This window comes from Tachysurus vachellii, chromosome 3 (assembly GCF_030014155.1).
Source record: "Tachysurus vachellii isolate PV-2020 chromosome 3, HZAU_Pvac_v1, whole genome shotgun sequence".
Taxonomy (NCBI): domain Eukaryota; kingdom Metazoa; phylum Chordata; class Actinopteri; order Siluriformes; family Bagridae; genus Tachysurus; species Tachysurus vachellii.
In genome coordinates, this window is record NC_083462.1 from 1681272 (window position 1) to 1688417 (window position 7146).

Below are 7146 nucleotides of genomic sequence, written 5' to 3' on the forward strand. Positions count from 1 at the left end.
AGCAGAGGCAAATCGAGACTTCGCACTGGGGTAAAGTTCAAGTTCACTGTTCACTACAGTGTCGTTCACACCTGACCATGTTAAAAGACAGCTGAGGAAGCTTTAATCCATCAAGGCTGTAGGCCCTGATAAGATCTACACCAGGATACCCAAAGCCTGTGCTACCCAGCTCTGTGGTGTCCTTCACCATGTCTTCAACATGAGCCTGAGATTGCAGAAGGTCCTTCTGTTATGGAAAACATCCTGCCTCATCCCCATTCCAAAGATGTCACACCCCAGTGACCCCAAGGACTACAGGCCCATGGGTTGATGTTCGATATTATGAAGGCATTAGAGAGACTAATGCTTGAGGAGCTCAGGCCCATGGTTAGACCATACATGGCCCCCTTTAGTTCACCTACTAGACCCACCTGGTAGTTGAAGATGCCATCATCTAGGGGCACATGGCAGCCTTGGTTTTGAAATTCCAAATCCAGTTTTAGACTCCTGAATAAAAGAAAGCAAAGAAGCTCTGAAGTCAGTTTCTTTACAGGATCCTGACCATCAGCATCAGTTGGAATCCCAAATGTTGAAATTTAAAGCACAGCGAGTTTCTGAATAAAAGAATCAAATGTAGCAACAGTAATGACCCACAATACTGAAAGTATTGAAACACCAATGTACTAGCAAAAAGGGTTAACCCTTCTGCAGACCTGGAGTCTATTTGGCTCATCTGGAAAGTTTAATGTGTCATAACTTGGGTTTCCTTCCACATCTTTGCCTGAAAGTTACCAGGATTGTTCCAAATTATGAACTTTGCATGTAAAATTACTTTTGTCTATTTTTGTTGAACTATTTGTTCGTAAAATAAATTTGACTCGGCCACATTTAGTGGGGCAATAGGTCACACTTTTGCCCTTTTCAGCGCAATGAACATACATACAGACACAAAAATGCACACATAAAATGTCCACTAACACATGCACCCAAAACACACACTCACACACCACACACACACACACATACACACACACACACACACAAATTGAGCATTGCATTTCTTTAGGCCTCCAGAAAAAAAAAGCTACACATTTTTAAATATTTCACACTTTTGATATGCCTTTGCCTAGCAGAGGGCAGAATATAATCTACTGAAATGATGCTACACACACACACACACACACACACACACACACACACACACACACAGTCAAACACTGTTCAAAGCATTGGCATTGCATTTCAGTTGGCCTCCAGACAAAACAAAAGCTACACATTTGTAAACATTTCACACACACACACTCACACGCGCACACACATACACACACACACAGACAGTCAAACACTGTTCAAAGCATTGGCATTGCATTTCAGTTGGCCTCCAGACCAAACAAAGGCTACACATTTGTAAACATTTCACACACACATACACACACACACAAACACACAGGTTCATATTTTTATAAAGAAGTTCAAAAATAAAATACATGTGTTTTGCAAATCATAGTTGTTTCCTCTCTCTTATTTATGAATTTAGTTGCATCAGTCAGCTTTGGCCTGGAGTTATGCTGAGTAATGTTTGACATTTATCAGTCAGAGGTTATCCAAAATAATATTTAATCATTTCTGCTTATTTTACTCAAAACATGGCAAAATTTTATAAGGTTTATCGTTCATAAATTCGGTGTGTGTGTGTTTGTGTGTGTGTGTGTGTGTGTGTGTGTGTGTGTGTGTGTGAGTAGCCTGTTGTTGGTTGATCAGATGACATCTGGTAGGCAAAATAGATATTACAAGTGTAAAATTTTCACAAATGTAAGCTGATCACAAAAATGGTGATTACTGTAGAATTTTTTGATTTATAATCATTTAAGTCAATTTGGCCTGGAAAAAAAAACAGGTTTTATTATTTACTGACATTAAAAATGGTCAAAATGGTTTCAAAACAATCTCCTGGCTTTGAAATATATCAGCCTGTAATTGTGCATCAACTTTTGTGCCTCTATAGTGAAGATAATTAAAAATGTCTTTTTTCTTTTTTACTAGAAAATGAGGCATTTTTGCATATTAATGAGGTTTAATATACTAAATATTACAAAAATGTTTGCAAAATATATGTTAGTATGTTTGAAACAAGTTAGACTAAAAAGGTGAAAAAAAAGGCTCTCATGGCTCTCATAACAGCTATCATATATACTTCATTTTTTATAAGCAGTCAAAACAGTCAAGGTCAAGTTGACTCAGCGCTCCTAATTTGCATAGGAATACAGACGAGGACTGCAGGAGGGTTAATATATGTAATATTTAAAATTCAATGCAAGCTGTAAACATCAACTGGATGTTCAGTCCTTCATATAGCTCTCACCATTGTGGTGAACACTCACTCAGCTTATTAAAATTAATTAATTATTAAAAACTCTCTAGACATTCATAAGGTATCAGACCCTTCATGATGGACGTCTGCTGACCGGATTCTTTAAAAAATTCCAAAAACTTGCAAGTACAATTCTCGTCAAAAGACATATTTTAACATGTTTTATGTGTGAAGTGTATTTGTTGTTTAAGCAAAGCATTTTTCGCAGCAGTGAGAAACACAAACACGGCATAAAACAAAGTGATTACAGTGTAACACTATTCAGACATTTTGGCAATCAGTTAACAGTCTTTTTTTTGTCGTTTTGTGGTGCTTGACTAAGCCAAGCATATTTTTCTGCCATGAACTATGATGAACTAGACTTAACACAAAATGATCACAGAATAACAAAATTCAGACATTTCAGAAATAATTGATCTTTTCAGCATAATTGATCAACTTTTTTTTCACCATTTTGTATTACACAACATAACAGGATCAGTAGGACAGACACGCCCACCAGTGTTCTGTTGGTCCTGGTCTATACTTTCTTCACTTTCTTCATCTTTTGCAGTATCTTGGTCAGATTTTCATCTGGTCCCATAAAGGTGCAACACTGTTCCCCAGAAAACCTCCTTTTGAGGTGGGCCTGCCCCAGAGGTGACATATAGCTGGTCTGTGATGTGATCCAATGACTGAATCAAATACAGTAGGTAAATACCCAGACTAGCGCTGCATTGACAGTGGAATAGCTCTCTTACCATGCTAACCTCTTGTCTTTTGTCTCTGAACCAGGTATTAAAATGATCTCTGGCTTCCCTGAAACTTTGGGAGTGCCCTCAATTTATTTTTTGTAAAGAGTCCATTCTCCTTGCAGCTCATTTATCGCATTTAGTGCCCTCACCCTTCTATTAGTAATAATAGAATTGCTAAAAGTATTAGTATCAACCTATAACTTACACAATGTATGAATAAGTTAGTCTATGAATTTATGAAAGAATTTACAAATGCCATGAATTAATGTTTACTGTGGCATTTTTAGATAAAACTGCTTCGATTGACACATGCAGTCTTATTCACTTCAAGTTTTTTTCTTAGATCTAAACCCATGACTTTACAGGCAAGGCTTATACAGGCATATAGTCAAGTCAAGTCAAGTCAAGAAGCTTTTATTGTCATTACAACCATATATAGCTGTTACAGTACACAGTGAAATGAAACAACATTTCTCCAGGATCAGGGTGCTACATAAAACACAGACAGGGCTAAGGACATGTAAGTAGTCCTAGCCACATAAAGTGCAACTGTGCAACCTGGTGCAAACAGTGCAGGACAAGACAAACAAGACAGACAAGACAGTGCAGGACAAAAGACAGTGCAGACACAAAGTTACAAGACAATACAAAAAGTACAAAATATACAACACACAAAAGACAATAAACAGTAACAGAAACAGCGCCGACCGACCAGTGTATATACTGTGTGTGAATACTGAATGTTCAAACAATATTTCGTGCAGTAACATTTGAATGAACATAGTTTCTTATCAGCAGTATCCAGTATATATACACTGAACAAAATTATAAACACAACGATTTTGTTTTTGCCCCATTTTTCATGAGCTGAACTCAAAGATCTGAGACTTTTTCTATGTACACAAAAGGCCTATTTCTTTTAAATATTGATCACAAACCTGTCTAAATCTGTGTTAGTGAGCACGTCTCCTTAGCTGAGATAATCCATCCACCTCACAGGTCTCATATCACGCTGCTGATTAGACAGCATGATTATTACACAGGTGTGCTTTAGGCTGGTTACAATAGGCAGTTGATCAGGTTGTTGATTGTGGCCTATGAAATGTTGGTCAATTCCTCTTCAATGGCTGTGCGACGTTGCTATTGGCAGGAACTGGAACACGCTGTCGTATATGCCGGTCCAGAGCATCCCAAACATGCTCAATGGGTGACATATCCGATGAGTATGCTGGCCATGCAAGAACTGGGATGTTTTCCCCTTCCAGGAATTGTGTACAGATCCTTGCAACATGGGGCTGTGCATCATCATGCTGCAACATGAGGTGATGGTTACGGATGACTGGCACTACAATGGGCCTCAGGATCTCTTCATGGTATCTCAAAATGCCATCAATAAAATGCACCTGTGTTCATTGTCCATAACATACACCTGCCCATACCATAACCCCACCTCCACCATGGGCCACTCCATCCATAACGTTAACATCAGCAAACTGCTCACCGGCATGACTCCATACATGCTGTCTGCCATCTGCCCTGTACAGAGAAACTCAGGATTCATCCATGAAGAGAACACGTCTCCGTGTCAGACGCCATCAAATGTGAGCATTTGCTCACTCAAGTCTGTTATGACGAAGAACTGCAGTCAGGTCGAGACCCCGATGAGGACGACGAGCATGCAGATGAGCTTCACTGAGACGGTTTCTGACAGCAGAAATTCTTTGGTTATGCAAACCGTTTGTTGCAGCAGCTGTCCGGGTGGCTGGTCTCAGACAATCTTGAAGGTGAAGATGCTGGATGTGGGGGTCCTGAGCTGGTGTGGTTGCCAAATTCTCTGCAACGTATTCGGAGACCGCTTATGGTAGACAAATGAACATTCAATTCACGGGCAACAGCGGTGGACATTCCTGCAGTCAGCATGACAATTGCACGCTCCCTCAAAACTTGCGACATATGTGGCTTTGTGCTGTGTGATAAAAACTTCACATTTTAGAGTGGCCTTTTATTGTGGCCAGCCTAAAGCACACCTGTGTAATAATCATGCCGCCCATCTCCCTCCCCCCATTCTGACTAAGTTTTACAGAGGGACCAGTGAGAGCTATTATACTAAAAAATGTGTTCATTCCAGTATTTCTGCACATTTGTAATATTGGCATGTTGATGTCAAAACTATTAAAATTAGAAGATGAACATATTAAGGAAAAACACACACACAGACACACACACATACACACACAGACAGACATACACACAGACACACACATACATACACACAGACAAACACACACACAGACCCACACAAACAGACTCACACACACACACACACACACACACACACACACACTAATTGATTGATTGAACATACAGCAATATTGTTGAACACACAGTATTTAAACTGGTCAGCACTGTTTTTGTGTAATGTCTTTTGTGTATTGTCTTGTATTTTTTGTTTGCACTGTCTTTTGTCCTGCACTGTCTTTTGTCCTGCACTGTCTTGTCTGTCTTGTCTGTCTTCTCCTGCACTGTGTACACCAGGTTGCACAGATACACTTTATGTATCTAGGACTAACTTACTAAGTCCTTATAGCTCTGTCTTTGTTTTATGTAACACCCTGATCCTGGAGAAACGTTGTCTCATGTCACTGTGTACTGTAACAGCTATATATGGTTGTAATGACAATAAAAGCTTCTTGACTTGACTTGACTTGACTTACAGACTGTGGAAGTGTGACTATATAGTGACTGTGGAGCCATCAGTCACGTCACTGATCACGCCCCTTTAATCATCACCATAACGTCTACGAAACTTGTTTATTATAGCATGTAATATTAGAGGCAATATGACCGAAAAATGACAGAACACTAAAAATAATTTGTGAAGATGGAACTTAGAATGCAGTTCTACAGCTAGCCTGTGAAGTGAAGTGAAGTGACGTGACATACGGCTAAGTACGGTGACCCATAGAGAATTCATTCTCTGCATTTAACCCATCCAAAGTGCACACACACAGCAGTGAACACACACACCGTGAACACACACCCGGAACACACGCCATTTATGCTGCGGCACCCGGGAGCAGTTGGGGGGTTCAGTGCTTTGCTCAAGGGCACCTCAGTCGTGGTATTGCTGGCCCGAGACTCAAACCCACAACCTTAGGGTTAGGAGTCAGACTCTCTAACCATTAGGCCTTACCCTTGTGGTGGACCTCAGAGATATTGTGGCTTCACTTTTAACTCCCTGTTACAAAATTCACACATTTTCTATATATAGTCAACTATTATCTGCACCATTGTTTGATCGTTTGTTATAACACTGTCATTCAACACCATTATTAAATAAATGAATATTACATCATTAATTCAACAGAAAATCACTTCCTGTTTGCCACTATTTTATTAATATGTTTGCTATTGTCTACTGGAAAACATCAAAGGCAGTTAAAATAGTTTCGTCCCTCTTCAGTATCATTACCATTCATTTTTGTACAAGTCAAAATAAAGGGAAAAAACGAAGGTCACTCAGCTTAACCTCTGATGGACTGTGACTCCCCCTGCTGGTCATTCAGATGCATTAATAAGATGGGGGGTTGCTGGAACTCAGCTCTTTGGGAGCAGCTGTGGTTGCTGCACCAATTCTGAAGAATGAATGTGTAGTTTAGACATCGAGAGACCACAGAGAGATGAGTCAGCTGCTTCAGTCTGGAAACAAACCAGGGGTTTATCCTGGATGACTGTTAGCCATGAGGAATAGTGGGTCATCGGGAGCGGCACGGCGGTGTCTCACAACATGGACAAGAGAAGGAAGAGAACAGGATTAATACGGGATATAATGATAGAGCAACCTCTGTTAAATTGGTCTGTCTTGTGCTTGGGGAATAAAGTGAACTGGTGTTTATGTAGCATTGCATCATGGGCAGGATTAAAGGAGAGCAATTACAGGTGAATTCCTGAAGGCGGTGTAGAGACTGATGACGACTGTCTAAGACTCTGCAGTAATCAGTGTAAAGGTGGTGAGGTGAGAGGTAAGTGTCTGCAGATTTGACTAATTGAATTGGTCTACAG